The sequence below is a fragment of the Lingula anatina genome, chromosome 5 (assembly GCF_051362555.1).
Source record: "Lingula anatina isolate TDL-2025a chromosome 5, LinAna3.0, whole genome shotgun sequence".
Lineage (NCBI taxonomy): Eukaryota > Metazoa > Brachiopoda > Lingulata > Lingulida > Lingulidae > Lingula > Lingula anatina.
The window spans coordinates 1,368,488-1,395,323 of record NC_141771.1 but is presented as its reverse complement, the minus strand read 5'-3'; the positions used below and the strand labels follow the sequence as shown (position 1 = coordinate 1,395,323).

The window sequence follows — 26,836 nt, the reverse complement described above, 5'->3', positions numbered from 1 at the left end:
CGGCATGTTTTATCTTAGTGTGTGTGTGTGCGTGTGTGTGTGTATGTGTGTATGTTTGTGTGTGTGTATGTGTGTGAGAGAGAGAGAGAGAGAGAGAGAGAGAGAGAGAGAGAGACTGATTGAAGTATCCACACTTATCCATCAAGTTCAGGTGATCATTCTGATTCAATTCATAAAAGAATGACTGCAGGCGGACGCCCAATGCACGTCTAGTCAGCGGGAGCACTGGATCTATCTTGAAGGAGGGGAGAGTCGTTAAATAACACCTCAGTCAAATTAAAGCATAGAATGCGTTAAAGACTCTGCTAATTAAGAATTACTGTCAATGCATTTTATACAACTGAAGATAGAAACGCTTTTCCACCTAATTTTTTGTGATGATGGAATTGTTATAACACATGCAATCCTCTCTCAGGTCAAGTCAATCCTCTCTTTCCCCTCCCTACCTCCCCCTCTCTCTCTCACTCACTCACTCCCAAACACACAAACACACACACTCTCTCAGTGCGTGTTTTTGTTTGTTTTTCGATACTTCATTATCAAATAAATGCGGCTATGTTTCATTTCCACATAGGCAGTGCTTTAATAAACTAGTATTGGTGAATGAATCTAAATCGCATACCAGCCCATCTTATAATTGCAACAAAGAAATAAGGCACAGCTGCTAACAACATTTTGGGCATGTTTCTACCTTAGTCTTTATTTATCTTGTAATAAGCACTGACTGTTTATAAATCATCCATAATTGTAGCAGTTTGACGATGCGTTGCCAACTGAAACGCAAATAAATGATTTATTCCGTATGCGTCTTACATCAAATTTACCATCCCGATCTTCGTCGCAAATACTTGCTTCCAAAAGTATAACAATTACAAATTCGTTGTGTGTTACAACGATATAAAACCGTTGCCTTGGTCCAGTTTTGACAGACTTCGACTTCAATCAAGCTCCAAGTCACACTTCAACAGTCAGCAGACGACAGCTCTTTTGCCGCCAAAATGATGAAGCTGATTCTACTCGCTGCTGTCGTCGCCATGACAGCCACCGGTGCATGGAGCGCTTGGTGTGATGGGTGTGTTAGTGTGTGTATGCGTGTGTGTGAGTATGCGTGTGTGCATTTGTGTGTGTATGCGTGTGTGTGTATGCGCGCGTGTGTGTGTGTGTGTGTGCGCGTGAGACAGAGAGAGAGAGAGAGAGAGAGAGGTTAACTACGGTGTCATTGTTTGTTTATTGATATACTCTTATCAACATTCAAATCATCTAATAGTACAATTGGAATTAAAAAGGGGTTGATCCGGACAGTCTGTTTTCTTTTAATGTGTAGCTGTAGAAATTACCTAGCTAACCTTTGTTTAGAACCAAGTTTGTGTTGTGGTTTCATTTTGTTCAGCGCTCGAGAATCGAGACAAAACAAGCGAAGAAATGATCATTTTATAGAGAAAATGATATGCTCAACCTTTATTGCATGTCTAATAAGCGGAGTGCCACTGAAGACTTTTTGAAAGGCGACGTTTTCTTTTTTCATTTTGTTAATTTTATCTCAATGAAATTGAAAAGGTATTTGTCTTTTTTATTTTGTAAAAGGACTCACTCTGTAGACCAAACAGGTGGCTGTGGAAATGGCGACAACAGCTACAATTTTCAAGGGTACGGATATGGTGATCGCACCGGATATCACCTGAACGGATACAACAGCAACGGAGGAGGTTACGGATACAAAGGTACTCGATAGAAAGCCTCCATACGGAGCATAGAACAGATTTATTAGCCCATGGGGAATTTTGTGGTAAGATGTCGTTTTACTACCACATTTTTTTCGCGATTGTGTACTTCAGCTTAATACATGTACACTTCAGCTTAATACATGTATTTCTAATGGCTAGTTAAGGCTAGTCAGAAAAAAAATATAATGAACGAGTTTTAATTGACAATCTGTAAATATGACATGCGATGATCCTGCCAGTGTTTAAACCAAACCGGCCTATGCTGTATCATTTATCTGAATGGTGCTCGAGTCAAAATCCAAATGTGTTCCACCAATCTTGTAAAAAAGCTCCAATTTGATAGGTGTTGACACAGTCTCCGCCTTCATAGTCTTAATAGTCTCCGTCAATAAGCACAACAGAGGGTTAAAAGCACTGAACTGCATTGATCTGAAGGGAGAGACTGTTACTGCCAGAGCAGTGTTTTATAGATAAATCTTATTTCTTTACTTTGGACGCGCTACTCACTTGTTTGTCGCATCGGTGTTGAGTAACAATTGTTTTTAGCGCGCTTATGATAATGATGGGATAGAATGTGATTCCACGTGGAATGAGATCGGCTGATATAAGATGCTGAGACAGCCGTAATTACAAGTGTTCTTGTAACAGGAATCTGGCCCATAAGGTTAGCAATTAATTTTTAAGTAATGAAAGTTCTTTTAAAGATAATTGCGAGAAGATAAAATTAGTTTTCCATTGTAAACTGCAACTTTGAGTAGCGTTAGAAATGCCGGTCTGATGTACAATGCACAGTACATGTAACACAATCACTGTGCCTTTCAGTATTGGAGTAAAGAAAGTTCAGTAAAGTGTAGTGTATTGTTTAGAAACGAGAATGTAGCTGTACTAGTTGCGAGTTAAAGATTGTTTGTTTTATGTTCGTAATCAATGTTATTTTTAAAAGCGTATTTTTTCATTGTGTTAGTTGCGCCAGATGAGATTTACTACACAATCATTTAGAACCCAGTCGCTTGCATTACACTAGAATAGCCCAAAGTCGGTAAGAGTTACTTATATTTTGGAGATAAAGATAGGATAACATGCAACTGTTAAGTAAAGATGTTATTTAAGCGACTTAATAGCATTATATAAAAGAACTAGGGCAAGAATATGAGATGATTTTCTTATTTTATTTCAATTATTTTTTCAGTTGACGGTTTAATAAATCAGTAAAAACGACGCAAAGCTGTTGTTGTTGTGTGTGAGTATTGCAAGTGGCTACAGTCAACGACTTGGATTTGAGATGACCCATACCAATAGTCCACAACTAAAGCCCTGAGACGGCCCGTACCAAACAACCGAACCAAGAAGACAGAATTTATGACCTACTTACAACCTGTGGTAACTCTAGATATATGAGATGCCTGGAGCCAGTCAACAGCCATAATTTAGATGACCCGGCCCAGTCAAGTACTAGCAGTTACTGGTGGGACTGTAATTAAGGAAATTGAGCTAAGATCCAATCCGCAGCTTGCAATAAAGCTGAAATTGAGTCTTTCTCGAGTATATGTTGACACTTGATTTCATATCCACAGATAACTATAAATACTAGTAGACCTCAGTGTAGCTGAATATATTATTGGCTATCTTAATATACATATGATTATTAATTTATTTGTTTGTTAAGATTAAGATACTCGGCAATTTGACATGTTTGCTGTTGATGTTCAAATGTTTTAGCTAGCTTATTACTTATAGAGAAACTGTCTACATTTGGAAATTTACTTGTCTTGTGTAGTGTAGATAAGTTTATTTGAATTCAAATAAGTTACGCTGCCCATACCACCTGCCCCCTCCCTCCTTTCTAAGAATACCTGCTCACTGCTTGACATTAAAAATGGATGCAGCTACAGGGTACCATTACCAAGACATTACCCAGCACTAGGACAGTTCATTCTCAGACACCAACTGACCAAGAAGTAACAGTCAGAAACATATCGCCTAAAGATGATTTGAGAAGAAGACTAATTGAGGAATTAGATCCAGATGACTCCGTCAGTCAAGCCGGCTCAAACGTATCTTTTAAGGAGCGACAGTTAGAAGAAGAAGCTAGACAGGTTGCTTTGAAGGAAAGGCTGAAGTACCTTACAGCGCAGCAAGAAATAGAAGAGCAACAGATACGTTTAGAGCAGAGAAGAAAGCGGCTCTTGTTAGAATCAGAACTGAATGAAAGCAAGAAAAGGGAAGAAATCTTTAGGAAAGCAATGGGAGGTGAAGATACTACTAAGAAGGAGTCAGACAGCAGCTATAGCCATGATGTTGTGAGGGCCTTAGAGAAGTTGAGCCTGAGTAGATTACCGATTCCAGAGCCACCTGTATTTGAGGGAAATTATCTAACATATGTAACATGGCGACTAGCATTCAAGACTCTAATAGAAAGCAGAAATATCCCACCCAGTGAGAGGCTGTACTACCTAAAGAGGTACCTCAGAGGAGAAGCTAAAGAGACAGTGGATCATTTGTTTTACTTAGATTCAGAAGAGGCTTACATTGAAGCCCTTGAGATACTTGAAGATAGATATGGTGATAAATTTTTGATAGCAGAGGCTTTCAGAGACAAATTAGAAAAGTGGCCCAAGATTAACAGTAGAGACAGTAAGGGACTTAGAAAACTATCAGATTTTCTCAGGCAGTGTTTAGCAGCAACAGATCAGAAAACTATCAGATTTTCTCAGGCAGTGTTTAGCAGCAACAGATCATGTAGGAGAGTTGAAGATCCTGGACGACTGTCGGGAAAATAGGAAGTTACTTCAGAAACTACCTGAATGGATCACACGAAGATGGGCCTGAATTGTCGAAGAATCACAAGGTTTCCCAGGCTTCAAGAGGTTTGTAGAGTTTGTAAAAAAGGAATCCGACATTGTAAACAACTCTGTTATGAGACCAGCTAAAACTGCATTTAGCAAGAAAACCCCCACTTCCACCAGCCTTATGACGAAGACGAGCGATCAAGCTATACCAACGCCTCCTGTCACGAAAAATGCCTGTACATTCTGTGAGAAAATAGGACACGACATCAGAGAATGCCGAAACTTCGAGAGAAAAACGCCACAAGAAAGAATGGAGTTTATAAAGAAAAGAGGTCTTTGCCTAAGCTGCCTTAGAAACGGTCACTTAGCCAAGGAGTGTAAAAGGAAGGAACAATGCAGTAGATGTGGTCGTAAACACCCTGCCATACTACATGGGGACTACGAAGTCCTACACCCAGAAGATCAACATGTAAGAACATTGTCAAGTACTTGCCTAGAGGGAGCTATCAGTTCAATGACAATTCCAGTCTATATATCTGTAGGAAATTCCAGGAATGAAATCCTGACATATGCTCTTCTAGATAGTCAAAGTGATGTTACGTTCATTAGCGAAGAGTTAGCAGCCAAGCTGAATGCAGAAAGCGTACCTACAAGTATCAGGATTTCAACAGTCAACTCCAGCTATGTAGTCAAAACTTCAAAGGTTCCAGGATTGACTGTAAGAGGTTTTAACTTAACAGAAACTATAGCACTACCAACCTGTTATACAAGAGAAAACATACCATTCAACAAGAAACATGTACCTAGACCATCTGATGCAAGAAGATGGAATCACCTGCAAAATATACAGAGCCAAATTGCACCGCTCCAGAATTGCGACGCAGGTTTACTTATAGGTTACAACTGCTCTCGTGCATTGGTACCCCTTAGTGTCAGAGTAGGAGCAAACGAGGAACCCTATGGAATACAGACACCCCTGGGATGGAGCGTCGTGGGAAGGACCAGACGAGAAGACACAGATGAATATCACCTCAGTCACAGAGTGATGAGGAAAGAAATACAAAAGGATTTGAGAGTCGATGATAGAGGAGAAGTGACTTTTGTCCACAGAACAAAGGTTAAAGAGACAGTAACTGAGCCAGAGATAATTCAGTTACTGGAAGCGGACTTCAGGGATGAGCACAAGTCAGAAGATTCCTTGTCCCAGGATGACTTGAAGTTCTTAAGGAAGATGAAAGACACAATCTATCAAGACCAAGACAATTTCTATACCATGCCTCTACCATTTAGAACTGATGCCCCACAGTTGCCTGACAACATGCCCATGGCCATGAGAAGACTTGAGCATCTGAGAAAGAAATTTGCAGACAAAGAATTTGCCGCCGAATATAAGAAGTTCATGGACGCGATGATAGAAAGCGGAGAAGCTGAACCTGTTCCAGACAAAGATGTAGCTGGAGGACACAGATGGGTCGTGCCGCACCATGGAGTTTACCATAAACGTAAAGGAAAGCTCAGGGTAGTATTTGACTGCGCAGCGAGATATAAGAACATTAACCTGAATGAGAACCTCATCTCAGGTCCAGACCTCACCAACAGTTTGATAGGATGTCTCCTGAGATTCAGAGAGGGATCAGTAGCTGTTGTAGGAGACATAGAACGAATGTTTTATCGGTTCAAGGTAGACCCACGAGATCGTAACTACTTCCAGTTCCTGTGGTGGGATGGAGACCAAGAAGGCACACCTAAGCTATTTAGGATGACAGTTCACCTGTTTGGAGCTGCCAGTTCCCCTGCGTGTGCTAACTTTGCTTTGAAACAACTGGTTGAAGACCATGGAGAAGAATTTGATGAGAAGGTTTGCTGGGTAGCTGGTAATTGCCTTTACGTAGATGACTTGTTATTAAGCATTGATTCTGCTGAGGAGGCAAAGCAGCTTATTGAAGGCGTACGTCAGCTATTTCAGAAAGCAAATATAAGACTTCACAAGTTTATTAGCAACAACCAAGAAGTTTTGGAGAGTATACCCGTATCAGAAAGAGGGGCACAGAGCACCACTGTTGATTTGCCTTTACCTGCCACAGAGAGAGTATTGGGAATTCAGTGAGATACCCATAGCGACCAGCTCAGCTTTCAGTTAACACTGAATGAAAGACCGATGACTAGAAGAGGAATTCTTTCGACTGTTGCCTCTGTCTATGATCCCTTGGGTTGTATAGCACCATTTATCCTATTAGGCAAACAGATACTGCAGGAGATGTGTGCGTCCAAAGCCAGCTGGGATGATCCAATATCAGAAGAACTCAGACCAAGATGGGAGAAATGGCTGCGTGAATTGCCAAAGCTAGCGGAAATTCATTTATCAAGATGCTATATTCCCCAAGACTTTGGAAAAATTGTCACAGCAGAGATACACCACTTTTCGGATGCAAGTACCAGAGGATATGGCCAATGCTCCTACCTTCGAGTAGTGAATAACAAAAACGAGTGCCACTGCTGTATCGTGTTGGGCAAATCTCGAGTCGCGCCACTCAAGATTACTACAATTCCGAGATTAGAGCTTACAGCAGCCACAATGTCGATCAAGATGAGTACTCTGCTGAAGTCTGAAATTACCTATGAAAACCTCAAGGAGTATTTCTGGACAGACTCCAAGATAGTGCTAGGATATTTGAAGAACAATGTAAGAAGATTTCATGTCTTCGTGGCCAACAGGATTCAGACGATTCAAAACGCTTCTGACCCTAGTCAGTGGCACTACGTGCCAACCAATGATAACCCGGCCGACCATGCTTCTAGAGGGCTGTATCCAGAGGAACTGATGGCATCAAATTGGTTTAAAGGCCCAGAATTCCTGAGAAACCCAGTTCTAAGCATGGTAGAAGAAAATCCAGAGGTTGATCCAAATGATCCAGAGTTGAAGAAAGCAACAGTAAATGCAGTGGAGACTACAGAAAAAGCAGGAACATTTACACAGAAGTTCAATAGATTTTCATCCTGGACCAATGCCATTACAGCAGTGACAACCATTAGAAAACGTCTACTCAAAATGGGTTCATCATTGTCTGCTGACCGACGAAAGGCAGAACTTACTATTCTTAAGCTGCTTCAGGCTGAACGGTTCCAAGATGAAATTAGGCAAATCAAAGATGGATCGCTTCCGAAGAAAAACCCTCTCTCCAAGCTGGATCCTTATATTGACGAAGAAGGAACCCTGCGAGTAGGAGGACGTCTGACACGATCCTCACTGTCTTACGAAGTACAACACCCTGTAATTTTGCCAAAGTCAGGACATATTGTAGACCTAATTGTGCGTCATTGCCATCAGAAGGTAGCCCACCAGGGAAGAGGTTTTACTCTGAATGAGATACGTTGCCAAGGGTACTATATCATTGGTATAGGCAAGACGGTTGCTTCTGCAATACACAGATGCGTAACCTGTAGAAAAAACAGGGGCAAAAGTGAAGAACAGAGGATGTCAGATTTACCAAGGGATCGAACAGAACCTTCACCCCCATTCAGTTACTGCGGCATTGATTGCTTTGGCCCCTTCTCTGTGAAAGAAGGTCGCCATGAAGTTAAGCGATATGGATTGATAGTGACCTGCATGACGTCAAGAGCAGTACACATCGAATGCCTGGATGACATGACGACAGATAGTTTCATAAATGCTTTAAGATGTGTGATAGCTTTGAGGGGTCCCATACGGCAAATCAGATGTGATCAGGGATCAAATTTTATCGGAGCAAGAGTGCTTTTAGATAAATCACTTGAAGAGGTCAAAAATGACAAGTTGAAGAAATTTATGATTGAGAACAAGTGTGATTTTGTGTTTAACAGCCCACACTCAAGCCATATGGGAGGTGTGTGGGAGCGACACATCAGAACCATCAGAAGTATACTAGCAGCAATGTTGGAGCAACATGGTTCTCGTATTGACACAACCACCTTAAGAACCTTCCTATATGAAGTCATGGCCATTATTAACTGTCGACCTTTGACCGTACAGAACCTACATGATCCACTTGGTCCAGAATCACTTACTGCGAACCATTTGTTGACAATGAAGCCAAAGGTAATATTGCCATTGGGAGAGTTTGGACTTGAGCACCTGTATGCAAGGCAAAGATGGCGCCAAGTACAAGTGTTAGCGGATAATTTCTGGAGTCGCTGGAGGAAGGAATACCTTCTTAATCTGCAACAACGAACAAAGTGGAATGGGAAACGAAGAAACCTAGGAGTGGGAGACATTGTTTTGCTCAAAGATGAAGGATTATACAGAGGAGACTGGCGACTTGCCAGAGTGACAGAGGCGAGCATAGATGAGGATGGATTAGTTCGCAGAGTGAAGATTCTTTTGGGGAATCCTGATCTTTCTGCCAAAGGCATCCCCTCCTCTACGTCTACTATATTAGAACGTCCAATCCATAAACTAGTTTTGTTGTTAGAAGGGGATAAGTTGAAAGTTTTCCATAGAATAAGGTTCGAGTATGGTTTTGTGATACATGATGTTCAAGAACTTATAAGTGAAGATCTAATGGTATTTGGGAGTACCAAAGCTATTGTATAGTGAGTTAATAGTTACAGTTTACCGGTTACATTGTTTCATGTGTAAGTTAGTTTTGTTTGTTTGTATAGAAAATCAATTATATTTTGGCTGGGGAGTGTTACTGCCAGAGCAGTGTTTTATAGATAAATCTTATTTCTTTACTTTGGACGCGCTACTCACTTGTTTGTCGCATCGGTGTTGAGTAACAATTGTTTTTAGCGCGCTTATGATAATGATGGGATAGAATGTGATTCCACGTGGAATGAGATCGGCTGATATAAGATGCTGAGACAGCCGTAATTACAAGTGTTCTTGTAACAGGAATCTGGCCCATAAGGTTAGCAATTAATTTTTAAGTAATGAAAGTTCTTTTAAAGATAATTGCGAGAAGATAAAATTAGTTTTCCATTGTAAACTGCAACTTTGAGTAGCGTTAGAAATGCCGGTCTGATGTACAATGCACAGTACATGTAACACAATCACTGTGCCTTTCAGTATTGGAGTAAAGAAAGTTCAGTTAAGTGTAGTGTATTGTTTAGAAACGAGAATGTAGCTGTACTAGTTGCGAGTTAAAGATTGTTTGTTTTATGTTCGTAATCAATGTTATTTTTAAAAGCGTATTTTTTCATTGTGTTAGTTGCGCCAGATGAGATTTACTACACAATCATTTAGAACCCAGTCGCTTGCATTACACTAGAATAGCCCAAAGTCGGTAAGAGTTACTTATATTTTGGAGATAAAGATAGGATAACATGCAACTGTTAAGTAAAGATGTTATTTAAGCGACTTAATAGCATTATATAAAAGAACTAGGGCAAGAATATGAGATGATTTTCTTATTTTATTTCAATTATTTTTTCAGTTGACGGTTTAATAAATCAGTAAAAACGACGCAAAGCTGTTGTTGTTGTGTGTGAGTATTGCAAGTGGCTACAGAGACTTCAGACAATTGTCTATTCATCAAGTCATGCATTGGTACGTTTTTAATAACTGCCGTGACCCGTGCAGTAAGTAAAAGTCATTATCAAACATTTCTTTATATTTCAGAAACTGATGATGCGGATAACCTTTATTCTGCAGTGAGCACAGCCGGATATGACGACATCAACCACGTGACCCATAACAAACAGTTCCTTGCTCATATCATTCTAAATATCTTTACTGCTTTTGCCCATAAATAGACCGGTGCGATTTGGAAACATATTCTGTATTACATATATGAAACTTTTCATCGCTTATACAATAAAATATGTGATGAAGCTGTCATTTTGTTTATAATCTCTTTTAACCAATATAGATTGAAAATATCCATGGGAATTATAAGCGTTTTTGTTTTTTATAAGCGTGTATTTATTTATTTAAAAGTTCACATATACAGGGATCATATTTAAAACCCCATCATAGAAATCCAAAATGAAATGTTGTCCCTTTTCTTGTGGCAACGTTCCTCATCGGAAACTGAACCTCCCTCTTTGAAGTACACATTGTAAATGCAAGAGTTTTTGAAATAAGGACTCTATAAATAACTGTTTCCGCATCAACGAGACCCACTGAAGGCCTTGTATTTACATATGTAAGACAGGAAAGGCTTATTTTTCTTAACTAAAATACCAAGCTTCATGGCATGGCGAAATACAGAAACACTCGAATGTGTTTTTATTTAAAAACTCAGATTTTATTCTGAGTACTTGTAAAAGTTAAAAGAAAGTTATATTTTACCGATAGTACAAGCACGTTAAGAGAACATATGAATGAATTATTTAATATGAATTAATTATTTAATTACCAGAAATCACCACGACTAAATGTATTTCTTAGAAGACAAAGCATTATTCAAACTGACGCTTAATTAATAATGGCACCAATATAAACTGACGCTTAATTAATAATGGCACCAATATTTGGCGTTATGACCTACGTCATGGAAGACACAGTGAATGCCTTTGCAATTGTCTATATATACTTTCTTACAAGATTCTCCAAGAAACTCTGATTCTGAAGAAAGTAAACTTTACATGTGGTATTGAAAACCTACCAATAACAATAAAACACCCAAAGTTCCCTCCAAATAACAAGAAAAAAGAATATACTTCTATGCCGTTTTGTATAAGTTTCCTTTGCGTAGGTCTGCGTTAGCTCTCTTAGTGCTTTTCTAGTTATGTATTTTGATGTAGTTTACTGTATCTCAATCATCAGCGTTATGCAAAGGAAGCGCCTAGAGCATGCCTGATACTCTTTATAAACACATGGTAGTATTTGGTGATAGATTGTGACTAGTGTGATCGGTAGCAATGTGGGTACTATTTGTTGATAGATTGTGACTGGTGTGCTCGGAAGCAATGTGGATAATATTTGGTGATAGATTGTGACTGGTGTGCTTGGAAGCAATGTGGGTAATATTTGGTGATAGATTGTGACTGTTGTGCTCGGAAGCAATGTGGGTAATATTTGGTGATAGATTGTGACTGCTGTGCTCGGAAGCATTGAGGGTAGTAATTGGCGATAGATTGTGACTGTTGTGCTCGGAAGCATTGTAGGTAGTAATTGGTGATAGATTGTGACTGTTGTGCTGGGAAGCATTGTGGGTAGTATTTGGTGATAGACTGTGACTGGTGTGGCCGGAAGCATTGTGGGTAGTAATTGGTGATAGATTGTGACTGGTGTGCTCGGAAGCAATGTGGGTAGTATTTTTCCAAGCCTTTCTGAGATTGTTGCATACAAATATATAGCAAGGACCACCTGGATATTTCAGCACTACCGTGACAACAACTCAAGATGAGATACTCAATGAACAGACTGCATGAAATTGGTAGGAAAGTTACTGCCAGTAATGTGGTATTGCCCAGGGGGCTTTTCAGGACAATAAGAACAAGTGGTATAAGCCCTGTATTACCAACACACAGGGGCTGCAGGGCAGGCAGTGATAAGCAGAGACAATTACCTGTCATTATCAACAAATTTAACAGGGCAGTGAAAACTTTCACAGAGAAGAGACCAAAAACTTTGTGTACCATAAAATGTGTATCTTCATATCATCTGGGAAATAACATCAAAATGTCTCTTTGGAATGCCAGATCCGTGGTTGACAAGGTGCCCCATTTGTGTGACTCTATAGACCAGCATAATACAGACATTTTCATGCTAACAGAAACATGGATAAATAGTAAAAACTGCAATTTCTTTGATGCTGACTTTAACTCCTCCTTCAGTGGCTATACAATTCATCACTGACCTAGGATTCACCGGAAAGGTGGTGGCATTGCCATTATGACACGGTCCAACATGAAAGTTGTAAAAAACAAAGCGTCAGAGTTTAAATCTTTTGAATTCCTTGATGTGAATGTCTCCACCCGGAAAGATATGCTGCATTTGATTCTGATATACCGTCCACCCTACTCAAAGAAGCACAAGTACACCGTATCTAGCTTCGTAGACGAATTTTCCAAGCTTTTAGAAGGCGCTCTGTTCTCTCCAGGTCGCCTGGTAATAGCTGGAGATTTTAATATCCACATGGATAACGAGATATGCAGCGATGTTAGGAGGTTTAAGGACCTGATTGAATCAATGGGTTTGACTCAACACATCAGAACAGCCACCCACTCAAAGGGTCATATCCTAGACTTAGTACTGACTCGCACGGACTCCTGCCTTCAAAGTTTCACTTTAGACTACAGCCTTCCTTCAGACCATGCTGCAATCCACTTCGTGGCAGACCTTGTACGCCCGGAACCTTCAAAAAGAGTCATCCAACGTAGAGATATCTCGAAACTTGATCCAGTAATCCTAAATGATGCGTTTAAACATGTTTTTGAGGATGCAGAACAGACCACAGATCCAAGTACCTTAGTAGATCTGTATAATACGTCTATATCCAAGATCATGGAAGATATTGCACCAATGCAGACCAGAGTCAAGTTGGTGAAACAGAGGGCTGAATGGTTTACATCTGAACTCAGCGAAGAAAGGAAAAAGATCAGGAAGCTTGAACGTCAGTGGTGCAACTCAAAATTGGAAATACACCGGGAATTATTCAAAACTGCCAGAGCTAACTATCACACCCTCCTTGAAAAGCAAAAAACTGTATACCATCGGACCTGTATTGAAGGTGCTGATCAAAGGGAACTCTTTAGGATTGTGGACAAGATTTCAGAATCTAAGTCAAGCCAGCTAAGTGTGCTTCCTGACATGGAAATGTCAACACTTCCTCAAGTTTTTGCAGATTTCTTCACAAACCGGATCAAGGATATTCGTAAGGACTTAACTCAAAATGCTACCACAGGATCCTCAGAATCAGATCCATTACCAAGTGAATTTCAAGACAGGTGTGCCAGTCAGGGTGGTGGGGCCCAACTGAGCAATTTCCTACCGGTCTCAGAGAAGGATATTATCTCTGTTATAAAGGGGATGAATTCTAAGTTTTGTGCTCTGGATCCCATGCCAACATATATAGTGAAAGAGTGTATTAGTGTGTTATCTCCAGTTCTCTTGAGATTAGTAAATCTGTCTTTCTCAACAGGTATCTTTCCATCAAACTGCAAAACTGCAATTGTTAGACCATTACTTAAAAAGCAAGGGCTGTGTAAAAATGTCCTGAAAAACTATAGACCAATATCAAATCTACCCTTTTTAGGTAAATTTCTTGAAAAAATGGCATGTTCCCAACTAAGCAGCTATCTATCTGAAAATAAACTCTTTGGAAAATTCCAGTCTGCCTATAGAGAAGGCCACAGCACTGAGACAGCTCTACTTCGAGTCCACAACGACATAATGCTTGCCCTGGATAAACAAAGAGATGTCATTTTAGTTCTTCTAGACCTTTCAGCGGCTTTCGATACCATAGATCATAATATTCTTCTTCACAGGTTGCAGCATCGTTTTAGAGTGAATGGACTTGCACTTAGTTGGTTTACCTCTTACCTGAAAAACAGAACACAAAGGGTTTCAATAGAGTCGGTTTTATCTCAGCCAGTTAACTTGGAGTACGGTGTCCCACAAGGGTCTGTTTTAGGTCCGATCCTATTCTCATTATACATGTTACCTGTAGAAGATATCATACTAAAGCATGGTCTGAACACTGTTATTTTTGCAGATGACACACAAGTATATATTACATGCAAGAGCAGCCAGTCTGCAACAATCACTTCTATGGAGACTTGTCTTGCAGAGATTCGAGAATGGATGAAAGTGAACATGTTGGCTTTAAATGATAGTAAAACTGAGTTGATATGGTTTACATCAAGGTTCAAGGCAAATAGAAAAAATGTAGCAAATGCCAACATTTGCATAGGAGATGTTCTTATAAAACCATCTAGTTCTGTAAAAGATCTGGGAGTTACCCTCGATGAAAATGGCACTATGGGCAAGCGTGTATCTGAAGTGTGTAAATCAGCATCTTATGCACTATGGCGCATTGGAAAAATAAGGAAAGTGTTAGATAACAAAACCACTGAAAAATTAGTACATGCATTTATATCATCAAGATTAGATTACTGCAATAGTCTCCTCTTTGGTATTTGTGACTATCAGATTAAAAAGTTACAAGTTATTCAAAACTCAGCTGCAAGACTGGTTTGTCAAATTAAGTACAATAGTACACACCATATCACTCCCATTCTGAAAGAATTACACTGGCTGCCTGTGAAGCAGAGGATTGATTTTAAAGTACTCTGTATTATTTTTAAGGCGATCCATTCACAAGGACCATTATATTTATCTGATCTTATCTGTTTTAACTTACCACGGCGGTCCACACGTTTTAATACTGAGAATGATTTTATTTTAGAACATTCTGTTTTAGAGAAGGGGTGCCTAAAAAGTTATGGAGATCGTGCTTTTATAATCTACGCCCCAAGAGTGTGGAATGGTCTACCAAATTTTATTAGGAAAACAGAAGACTTTGACAATTTTAAATCTCTTTTAAAGACCCACTTTTTTAATTCTGTCTATATCTCTTAGATTTTGTTTTAATATATATATGTTTTTTTTTTTTTTTTTTTTTTTTTTTTTTTTTTTTTTTTTTTTAATAGGATTGATTTTTAGTAGTGTAAATTTTAAATGGTTTCCAATGAGAGTTTATGATTAAAATATTGTAGTCATTTTAATGATTTTAGTATATTAGCCATTATTGTAAGGCGCCTTGAGATAGAATGTAAGGCGCCATATAAGAATCTTATTATTATTATTATTATTATTATTATTAGTATTTGGTGATAGATTGTGACTGGTGTGCTCGGATGCAATGTGGGAAGTATTTGGTGATAGATTGTGATTGGTGTGCTCGGAAGCAATGTGGGAGGTATTTGGTGATAGATTGTGACTGGTGTGCTCGGAAGCAATATGGGAAGTACCTTGTGGCAATCGGTGATTTTGTGACTCGGATCTTGACTGACGTCGGAGTATGTCAAAACTGAACCAAGGCAGCTATTTTACAATGTGCCAAAACAAAACGTATGCGTAATTATTACATTTTGGAACCGAATATTTTGCCTTAAAATATTTGTAAAGGTAGAGGTGGCTAAATAGGACACACATGAAATCTATTATCACTTTGGTTTCAATTACCAAGTATCGTCAGATTGTCCAAAATAATTCCCTTGATTTGTTTTAATGTTTGTGCTTATCAAATTCAGTAAAGGTAAAACATACTAAAAAAATTTAAAACTTTGAGCCTCACGGTAGTAACAACAGGTTATGATCCTACACTTTGTTTGGTTTTATAAGAAGTGTCTTTAGTATGTAGAAAAGACCAGTAGATTACATGTCACTGCTAAATAATGGATGTGAAGGTTGCGGCCATAGTGTACTTATCAGCCACAAGGCATACTGCTTTGTGAGTCTGACTGATAAGAACAAATATTGTTAGTGCGCGCGCCTTCCGAATCTCTCTCTCTCTCTCTCTCTCTCTCTCTCTCTCACACACACACACACACACACACACACTGTTGCTCATTAACATAAAATGAATGTTAAACTCACTTGCCATTACCCGATTATTCTTTATATTTTTCAATAATTTGGTTTTCAATTAATTTATTCTTGTATACCGTCTTAATGAGATCATGTAAAGTTAACAGTAGTAGTGGCTAGCTGCTGGACTAGGCGTGATGAAATTATCCCTGTCTCCCGTATCTCTCTCTCTCTCTCTTTCAATCCCCATCTCTCTCTCTCTATCTCTCTCTCTCTCTCACTCTCTTGGATTCATATTTAAGCTCAGGCTTAATAGCAGGTGCACCACTTCGTCGTTTTCTTTGTATTAACAAACTTTAACTAGCTTGCTCTAAAGCTATAAATCAATCCCATACCAAGTGTAACGTCTGATTATTAGAACATTAACAATAAAAATAACATTTATATTTGCTGTACTGCCCAAAGAAAATGACACCCGTACATACGCTTAATGTTAACATGAAGCTTCGTTATACTTTAGAGAATTTTTAATGAGTCACAGTGACATTATATGCAGACAAGATCATCACCTTTTCCCTTAGTAAGACAACAGACGACGGTAAATTAGCATAACATATTTTTACAGGGACTTATATCATTGAAATTCTATTCATTAAAGAAATAATGGAAATGTTGTAATGCATGCAAGTCAATCCTCTCTATTCCCCTCTCTTGCCCTTCCTCTCTCTCTCTCTCTCTCTCTCTCACTCTCTCTCTCTTTGTATCTTATCTCTCTCTCTCTCTCTCTTTGTATCTTATCTCTCTCTCTCTCTCTCTCTCTCTCACTCTTTGTGTCTTCTCTCTCTCTCTCTTTGTGTCTTCTCTCTCTCTCTCTCTCTCTCTCTCTGTATATGTGTGTGTGTGTTTTTTTAGAGGGTTCATAATCTAATAAAAGCTATCGTCCTTTTCCGCATAGGAATCCCTAAATTAACTGGTCACCAGCAGACTGAGTATATATGTGACCTAAAAGAACACATATAGATATATACTAGTACGTTTCATGAATGAATTGAAATCTGCATGCACCAAGTTCACTTTGGCATGTGGCTATGAAGAAAGTGTCCCTTTTGTTTGTTTGGTTTTATTTTTATCTAATATGCTTGGAATGAGGATTACATAAAGCACAATATGAGCGTTTTTAGGTCCATGTGAGAGAGAGAGAGAGAGAGAGAGAGAGAGAGAGAGTAAGATTTCGGAGGCGTTCAATGCAGCTACAGTTTTACTACTCTTTTCCATCCTATTCACGTACCACCTGGAAGCTAACAAGTACAATGTCATATAATTGACGCCAACCCAGTTACGTCTGTTATCTACCATACTGCTGAAATAAACAAGGTCTTTCCATCTTAATTACTCCAATCACTTTTTATCTAATGAAATACTGTACTCGTAAAAATCGTCGTGCCCTGACTTAAGTGACTTGCCAACTTTGTGATAAAAAGACAGACAAGAGATATTTTTTCGTTATTTTTATTGGGTATTGTATATTTAGAACCTTGCATTAGTTCATTAGGTGCTTCAAATGGCTCGTTACTATTGGTTGCTTATGACAAAAAATGTAAATCTGTTTGCTAAAGTAAATAAGTCTCTTTTTTGAGACCAATTGAAAAATTTCCACTAAACTGCTTCTTCTTTAATTGACACCATTTTTTTTTTGAAGTCTCCTTTTCTTGTAACAATGGAGTAAGGAGGCTTTTGGGAACATTTTCTTTTCTTATCAAATTTCTTAAAACATTGTAGAAGAATATCTAAGGTATGCAGCGGTGACATTAGTGGGACATTTGGAGGTCTCTTTGCATTTTAAGACATGCATGAGGATTTCCGAAAGCTTAACCAGTGTGGGCGTGTTTCTTCCTTAGTCTTCATTTCTTTCCTAGCTTTTTAAAAATCGGGAGATTTAATTTTGTCAGTTTGATGATGTGTTGCCAAAATGATGATTTATTCCTTATGCGTCTCATATTAAATTAACCTTCCCGACCTTCGTCGCAAATATCTAAAGGCAAAATACTGGCTTCCAAAACTATAATGATTACGAATCCGTTATGTGTGGGGACGGTATAAAACCGTTGCCTTGGTCCAGTTTTGACAGACTTTGACTTCAGTCAAGCTCCAAGTCACACTTCAACAGTTAGTAGACGACACCTCTTTTGCCGCCGAAATGATGAAGCTGATTCTACTCGCTGCCCTCGTGGCTTTGGCAGCAGCAGCCCCTAGGTGGGACTCTGGGAGTAAAAGGTCTGTTAATGTACGTGTGTATGTGTGCGTGTGTTTGAGTGTGTGTGAGAGAAAGAGGTTTACTAGCGAGTAGTTGTTTATTGTTTTGTGATTTACTCTTACCAATACTCAATTCATCTAATAGTGCAATTTAATTAGAAATAAAAACAAGAAGAATTGATCCGGACAGTCTACTTTCACCTTACTTTTGTTTATAAGGAAGTTACTGTTGTGGTTTCATTTTGTTCAGCGCTCGAGAATCGAGACAAAGCATGCGAAGAAATGATCATTTTATACAGAAAATGATACGCTCAGCCTTTACTGCACGTCTAATAAGCAGAGTGCCACTGAAGACTGGCAGACTGACAGGCGACGTTTTCTTCTTTCATATTGGTAATTTTATCCCAATGAAATTGAAAAGTTACGTTAAGTCCCATAGTATCCAAGTCACATAATATTAAAAAAGAACATGAAAATCAAATCGAAACTTCGAACAAGACAAAGATAATTCCCAGAACAATAAAGTAAAAATGCATGGTCGTCCAGATTGTTTACTAACTCTAAATGCTTCATAAGATGAACGGTCTGTTGCAGCTGAATCCACAACAAGTATGGACCCTTCAGTTGTATCTCTCTCTCTCAACCTTGGCTATTAAGATCCCACATACCAGGGCCAAAGGTTAATTTGCACTACACTGTAGATATATTCACAGCTTAAATTATTGCCTATATTCTGAGTATTAATGTATGGCACTGAGATCATCACTCAGCTGGGTAGCAGTGAGGATAAAATCACCATTTGACAGCAATATATGTATATGAAAGAAAACTGATTCTTTGCATAAATTGCCTTCTTATTCAACGATTTGCATTGGTCTAGTTAAGAAAGCAAGACTTTAAAAAGTAATCTCTCTCTCTCTCTCTCTCTCTCTCTCCTTTCGTCAGTATCATTCCAAAGTTGGACAGCGGCTACGGCCAGGAGAGCAGCAAGTAGAATCAGTTTCACCATCTTGGCCGAAAAGAGGTGTCGTCTGCTAAATGGCAGAGTATGACTTGGAGCTTGAATAAGTCGAAGTCTGTCAAAACTGGACCAAGGCAATATACCGACCCGAAACACAAAACGATTTGGTGATTATTATATTTTGCAAGTCAGTATTTGCCTTAAGATACTCGTCACGTCATGATGGTTAATTAGAAATGAGACACATACGGAATAAATGAATTATGACAAAGGTAAGACAAAGCATTTTTTTATTCGTTCATTTTTTTAATACTTTTAACACAATACCGTGCAACAAACCCGCGTATCCATGACAGTCAAATGATGAATCACAATTTGTACTTATAGATGAATAATACCAAAACGGAACATCGAAAAAAAAAACATCAGTTTGTCTACTTGTTACAACTATGGTAAGTCTAACCTTATTATTAATTCTGGGTAGAAGTTATAATAGGTTAGGGCATTACGTTTTTACGACCGTTCCATTAGATAAGAATTTCCTGCCTTGGGAAGATTTAAAAGACTTGTTCGTTACAGCTGATGGAATTACATAACAGGGTTCAGGCCTACTCAACTACCAGACTCGGCACCTACGGATCCAGAATAAACCGGTATATCAGACCACACTACCCGTTTTCAAGGTGTGTGTCAGATCGCATTACGGAGTATCATACCCCATCACAAATTTTGTAGGCATACCTGTCATCCGGGTATCGCGCCTCGTTTTCGTCAAGTAGGAGTCGTATGAATACAACAACATGGCGACAGACGGTAGTCGGTGAAAAAATCGCATAATTTGCTTCCGCTATCAAAATTAGGTATACTTTTCTAAATTAATATATAAGTTTGCAAGTTCTTATTTACATAACATCTTTGGCTATGTTCGAACCTAAATTTTATGTTAAAAAATTGCGGTATTGTCAGATTTTTAGCATAAACAGGGAAAATTGCAGCAGCGCATGAATCTAGATGAGATGCACTACTTTCCAACCCCGCTTAGGATTATGGCTATCACATAGTGCACCAGGCAAAATCGGTGTGGTGGCTGATACTCTGTAATGCGATCTGACACACACCTTGAAAACGGGTAGTGTGGTCTGATATACTGGTTTATTCTGGATCCGTAGGTGCCGAGTCTGGTAGTTGGGTAGGCCTGGGGTTGGTGACAGTAAAATGTGCGTTTCAGCTTTAAGGTAAACTGGTACCTGAATCTGATGGACAAGTGTAGAATCTGCAATCTCTCTCTCTCTCTCTCTCTCTCTCTCTCTCTCTCTCTCTTTATTTATCTCTTTCTCTCTTATACACATACATACACTCAGATAAGACATGCCGTCCAAATCATCGGCGAGGAATATAATTTTTCAACAGATGGATGAGCTTTCTGTGCCTGATTGTCAGGGTACTAAAAAGCTTGCTTGCTCAATTCACACCTTTGCATCGGGAGCTTTATAGTGGTCCTGACGAACAGCGGTAATTTCGAGTACCGTCAGTTAAAGGAATTACTCCGCAGTGAATCTGCATTTGAATGTCATAAGTCTAAAATCAAACGTAAAGCATGTTTAATTTTCTTTTATTTAATTTTATTTACTGTATTTAAGATTTGAATTGAAAAATTAATAATATCTTTTTTTTAGAAGAAAATGAGACACTAGATGTTGTGGTATTGTTTTGCTTATCAAAAAACATTTGCTCCTGAAGATATAAACACAATAGACATGCTTGCCGTGTGCAAAGTTTGACAGCTACTGTACACTGTATGTCCGAAACCACTATAAGGAATACGCAGTGGCTGTACCCAAAATCAGTTTTTAAAGCAGAAGGGTGCTTTTGTTGTGGCACTGATTTAAGAATGCAAGATATCTCAGTTCAAACTTCAAACTCCACGTCAGCCACTTTGCTTCTTTGTCTCGTCTGCAAGATATGACGTCAGCTCAAGGCGGGGAAGGCAGCTCCAGGCGGGGCATATCTGTGACGTACGAGACATGTGACTTCCAAATATGAAAGCGCCCCAGGCAAAATTTTGCCGACCCCCCCCCCAATCTGTCGGTAGTGGCTAGAGTCAGTATTTCTGATATGGGTTACATATGAAATCAAGATCGAGCTGACAATACTGGAATCTAGAACCTAAGGTAGCTCTCTGAAGCTCTCATTCAAATGCAAGGAAACCTCCAAAATACCTACTTATCTACTAAGGCTGTTAAATTAACTACCTGTACACCAAATGAAAAACTCTAAAAAAATGTCACCAGTTTGTCTGCCCATCACAAAGTTGGCAAGTCACTCATTGATTCAGAAGTTACGACAGGTGAGGGCAAGACATATTTACGGGTGTTTCATTAGATAAGAAGCGTCTGGGGTACAATGAAAACACTTTGATGGCTATAATGGACATAATCGGGTTCGCGTCATATGTACTTGTAAGCTTCAAAGTGGTACATTAATCAGATGGAAAAAAGTTGTACACATAGTCCAGCGCTCCCAGTGATTCAATTCATGAAAGAATGACTACTGGCGGACGCCCAATTCACGTGTAGTCAGCGGGAGCGCTGGACCCATCTTGAAGGAGGGGAGAGTCGTTAAATAACGCCTCAGTCAAAGTAAAGCATAGAACGCCTTGAATCTGCTAATTAAAAATAAGTGTTAATACAATGTATACACCTGAAGATAGACACTCTCTCAGTGTGTGTTTTTGCGGGTTTTGCGAGAGTTCATTATCAAATAAATGCGGCTATGTTCCATCTCCACATAGGCAATGCTTTAATAAACTAGTTGAGGTGAACGTATCTAAATTGCATACATTTGTACCAGCCCAATATTTTACACACATGGGAATAAACTATCATGAATGAATTAAAGTTTGCATGTATCGAGCTTACTTTAGTATGTGGCTATGAAGAAAATGTCCCATTGTTTTGTTTGGTTTATTTACATCTTATATGCTTGGAATGAGGATTGCATAATACACTGCATTAACTGCATTAAAAAATTCCTTCCTGACAATATGGGCGTTTTTTCCCCTCCTAGTGTGTGTGTGTGAGAGAGAGAGAGAGAGAGAGAGAGAGAGAGAGAGAGGGATTTCGGAAGCGTTCGGCTCAACTACATTTGTACCAATTTCCCATCCAATTCATTTACCGCCTTGAAGCTTCCAATAACATATAATTGATGCCAACACGGTTACGCCTATCATCTGTCATAAATTGTAGTGCTGCAATAAACAAAGTCTTTTAAGTTTACCCCAAGCACTTTTTATCTAATGGAACACTCGTAAAAGTGTCCTGACCTGAGTGACTTGCCACCTAGTCAAATTAAAGCACAGCATGCATTAAAGACTCTGCTAATTAAGAATAACTGTTAATGCATTTTATACAACTGAAGATAGAAACGTTTTTCCACCTAATTTTTGTGATGATGGAATTGTTATAACACATGCAAGTCAATCCTCTTTCTCTCCCCTCCCTCCCTACCTCCCTCTCTCTCTCTCTCTCTCTCTCCCAAACGCACAAACACACACACTCTCTCTCTCAGTGCGTGTTTTTGTGTGTTTTCGATACTTCATTATCAAATAAATGCGGCTATGTTCCATTTCCACATAGGCAATGATTTAATAAACTAGTAGAGGTGAATGAACCTAAATCGCATACCAGCCCATCTTTCACACATATGGGAATAAAGTATCGGCTATAAAAATGTCCCTTTTGTTTTTTGGTTTTATTTTTATCTCATATGCTTGGAATGAGGATTGCATAATACACTGCATTAAAAAAACATTCCTGACAATATGAACTTTTTTATACGTCCCTGTGTGTGTGTGCGTGTTTGTATGTGTGAGAGAGAGAGAGAGAGAGAGAGAGAGAGAGAGATTTTGGAGGCGTCCGCTTGAACTACATTTGTACCAATCTTTTCCATCCAATTCACGTACCGCCTTGAAGCTTACAATTACATATAATTGATGCCAACCCGGTTACGCCTATCGTCTGCCATAAATTGTAGTGCTGCAATAAACAAAGTCTTTTCAGTTTACCCCAAGCACTTTTTATCTAATGGAAAACTCGTAAAATGTGTTGTTCTCTGACCTGAATGACTTGCAACCTATGTAATGAGAAGACAGACAAGTTATTTTTTTCGTAATTTTCATTGGGTATTGTTGATTAAGCAGCATACATCAAGTTCATTAGCTTCTTGAAATGAATACACAGGTTCGTTACTATCAGTTGCTTATGAAAAAACATGTAGATGTGTTTGATAAAGTAAAATAGTCTCTTTTCTGAGACCTATGGGAAATTACCACTCAACTGCTTCTTCTTTGACAGTATGTTATTGGAAGTCTCCTTTTCTTGTAACAATTAAGTAACGCGGCGTCTGGACACATTTTGTTTCCTTCTCAAATTTCTTTAGAATTCGTAGAAGGACAACTAAGGTATGCAGCGGTGACTTAAGTGGGGATTTCGGAGGTCTCTTTGCATTTTAAGACATGTATGAAGATTTCAGAAAGTTTACCGATCTCTTGAAAAATTATATTTCTTGCCGATGGTGTCTTATCTAAGTGTGAGTGTGTGTGTGTGTTTGTATGTGTATGTGAGAGACAGAGAAAGAGAGAGAGAGAGAGAGAGAGACTGATTGAAGTCACCACACTTACCCATCAAGTTCAGGTACTAGTATGCCTTAAAGCAGACATGCACATCTTATTGGCACCAACCCTGTTATGTAAGTCTGTAACATAAAAGTTCTTTTAAATCCACCCGAGGCAGGGAATTTTTATCTAATGAAAAGGTAGTAAAATATAGTGTCCTAACCTGTTGTAACTTCTCACCAGAATTAATAATATAGTCTTGCCATCGTTGTAACGAGGAGACAAATTGGTGTTTTTCTCGATTTCCATTATTGGTATTATTCATCTATCGGCAGAAATTGCGGTTTATCATTTGCTAGATGAATGTCATGGATACGCGGGTTTGTTACATGGTTCTGAGTTTAAAACATCATTACTTTAATTTATCAACTTTATCAACTCTTTATCAACTCTGTCATAATTTAAAGACCGACAAAATATTACTTTTAAATTAAATTTTTGATTGCCGTATTTTACAATAACGAAAAAGGAGTAAAGCATAACTGCTAAGAGCAATTTTGGCATGTTTCTATCTTAGTCTTCATTTCTCTCTTGATTTTTTCCATTGTAATAAGCACTGACTGCTTAAAAATAGGGATAATTAAATTCGGCAGTTTGATTATGGGTTGCGAACATGATTATTCCGTATGTGTCTTATATCTAATTAACATCCAGACATTTGTCACAAATAGCTTAAGGCAAAATACTGGCTTGCAAATATAATAAGTACCAAACCGTTTTGTGCTTCAGGGCGGTATAAAAAGATTGACTTGGTCCAGTTTTGACAGACTTCGACTTTAATCAAGCTCCAAGTCACTCTTCAACAGTTAGCAGACGACAGTTCTTTTTCCGCCAAGATGATGAAGCTGATTCTACTCGCTGCTCTCGTGGCCGTGACAGCCGCCAATTATTGGGACTCTGGGAGTAAAAGGTGTGTGTGTGTGTGTGTGTGTGTGTGTGTTAGTTGTGTATGCGTGTGTGTGTGTTAGTGTGTGTGTGTGTGCGTGTATGTGTGTGTGGGTGTGTGGGTGTTAGTGTGTGTGTGCGTGTATGTGTGTGTGTTAGTATGTGTACGTGTGTATGCGTGTATGTGTGTATGTGTGTGTGTATGTGTGTGTGTGTGTGACAGAGAGAGAGTGAGAGAGAGAAAGAGGTTTACTACGGTATCATTGTTTGTTTCGTGATTTAATCTTATTAACATTCAATTCATCTAACAGTGCAATTGGAATTTAAAAAGGGGTTGATCCGGACAGTCTGTTTTCTTTTAATATATGGCTGTAGAAATTGCCTAGCTAACCTTTGTTTAGAACCAAGTTACTGTTGTGGTTTCATGTTGTTCAGTGCTCGAGAATCGAGACAAAACAAGCGAAGAAATGATCATTTTATAGAGAAAGCCTTTACTGCACGTCTAATAAGCGGAGTGCCACTGAAGACTGGCAGACTGACAGGCGACGTTTTCTTCTTTGATATTGATAGTTTTATCCCAATGAAATTGATAAGTTATATGTCTTTTTTATTTTGTTAAAGGACTCACTATGGATATCAACCCGGCGGATATGGAAATGGCTACAGCAGCTACATGAATAATGACCAAGGGTACGGATATGTAGGCTATGGATACAAAGGTGCTGGATACGGAAAGCCTCAATACGGAGGAAAGAAGGGATCAATTACCCCATGGGGATTTTTGTGGTAAGATTTCGTTTTACTATCTTATTTTACAGTTTGTTCGCGATTGTATAATTCAGCTTAATACATGTAAACTTCAGCTTACTACATGTTTCCTAATGGCTAGTTAAAACTAGTCAGAAAATAAAAAAGGATGATAAACGAGTTTTAATTAACAATCTGTAAATATGACATAACTTGGTCGTTCAATTGTTAAAACCGAACCGACCTATTCTGTATCATTTATCTGAATTGTGCTCGAGTCAAGGTCCAAATGTGTTCCACCAATCTTGTAAAAGCTCCAAGTTGACAGGTGTCGACACAGCCTCCTTTTTCAGTCTTGATAGTCTCCGCCAATAAGTACAACAAAGGGTTAAAAGCATTGAACTGTATTGATCTGAAGGAAGAGACTTTAGACAATTGTCTATTCATTAAGTCATGCATTGGTCCGTTTTTAATAGCAACCGTGACCCGTACCGTGTCTAAATGACATTATCAATCATTTTTTTATATTACAGAAACTGATGCTGCGCATAACCTTTATTCTGCAGTGTGCACAGCCGGATATGACGACATCAACCACGTGACCCATACCAAACAGATCCTTGCTCATATCATTCTAAATATCTTTACTGCTTTTGCCCATAAATAGACCGGTGCAATTTGGAAACATGTTCTGTATTACATGTATGAACTTTTTCAACGCTTATGCAATAAAATATGTGATGAAGATGTCATTTTGTTTTTAATCTTTTTTAACCAATATAAATTGTAAATGTCCATGGGAATTATAAGCGTTTTTTTAAAAGAGAATCTTTATTTAAAAGGTCACATATACAGGGATCATATTTATAAGCTCATCATCGAAATCCACAGAAATGTGTCATCATCGTGTCTGTTGTTTCTTTTGCATATCTCGCGATTAAACATGTATCTGCAACATGGTTCAGCCGTGTTTTAAAGACATGTTGATGCCAATGACAAAAAACAGGGGTTTCATAAGGTTTAATTGACAACCACTTTAGGCAACCACTTTCGTCAACAGAACTGTTGTATACTATTTATTTAAAATATGCCAACACATGCCATGTCAGCGTGGGCCCTTTTCTCGTGGCAACGTTCCTCATCAGAAACAGAACCTCCCTCTTTGAAGTACACATTGTAAATGCCAGAGTTTTTGAAATAAGGACTCTATAAATAATTGTTTTGGCATCAAAGAGACCCACTGAAGGCCTTGTATATTTACATACAAATGTATGTAAAACAGAATAGGCTTATTTTTCTTAACTGAAATATCAAGCTTCTAAGTTTTGCCATGGCCTGGTGAAATACAGA

General features: G+C 38.7%; 1 long non-coding RNA gene across 3 annotated transcripts; it reads left to right on the top strand.

Annotated features, from left to right (window-relative positions):
• Positions 1-1,656: 1,656 nt before the first annotated feature.
• Positions 1,657-26,233, top strand: LOC106164167 (uncharacterized). Of its 3 annotated transcripts, none has more exons than XR_015334604.1 (3): positions 1,657-1,706; positions 25,444-25,525; positions 26,020-26,233. It is a non-coding gene; the product is annotated as an uncharacterized LOC106164167 (long non-coding RNA). The 3 variants fall into 3 exon arrangements; XR_015334602.1 differs by lacking the exon at positions 1,657-1,706 and adding an exon at positions 18,067-18,242 and having other exon boundaries at positions 25,361-25,525; XR_015334603.1 differs by lacking the exon at positions 1,657-1,706 and adding an exon at positions 24,587-24,764 and having other exon boundaries at positions 25,361-25,525.
• The last annotated feature ends 603 nt before the right edge of the window (positions 26,234-26,836 follow it).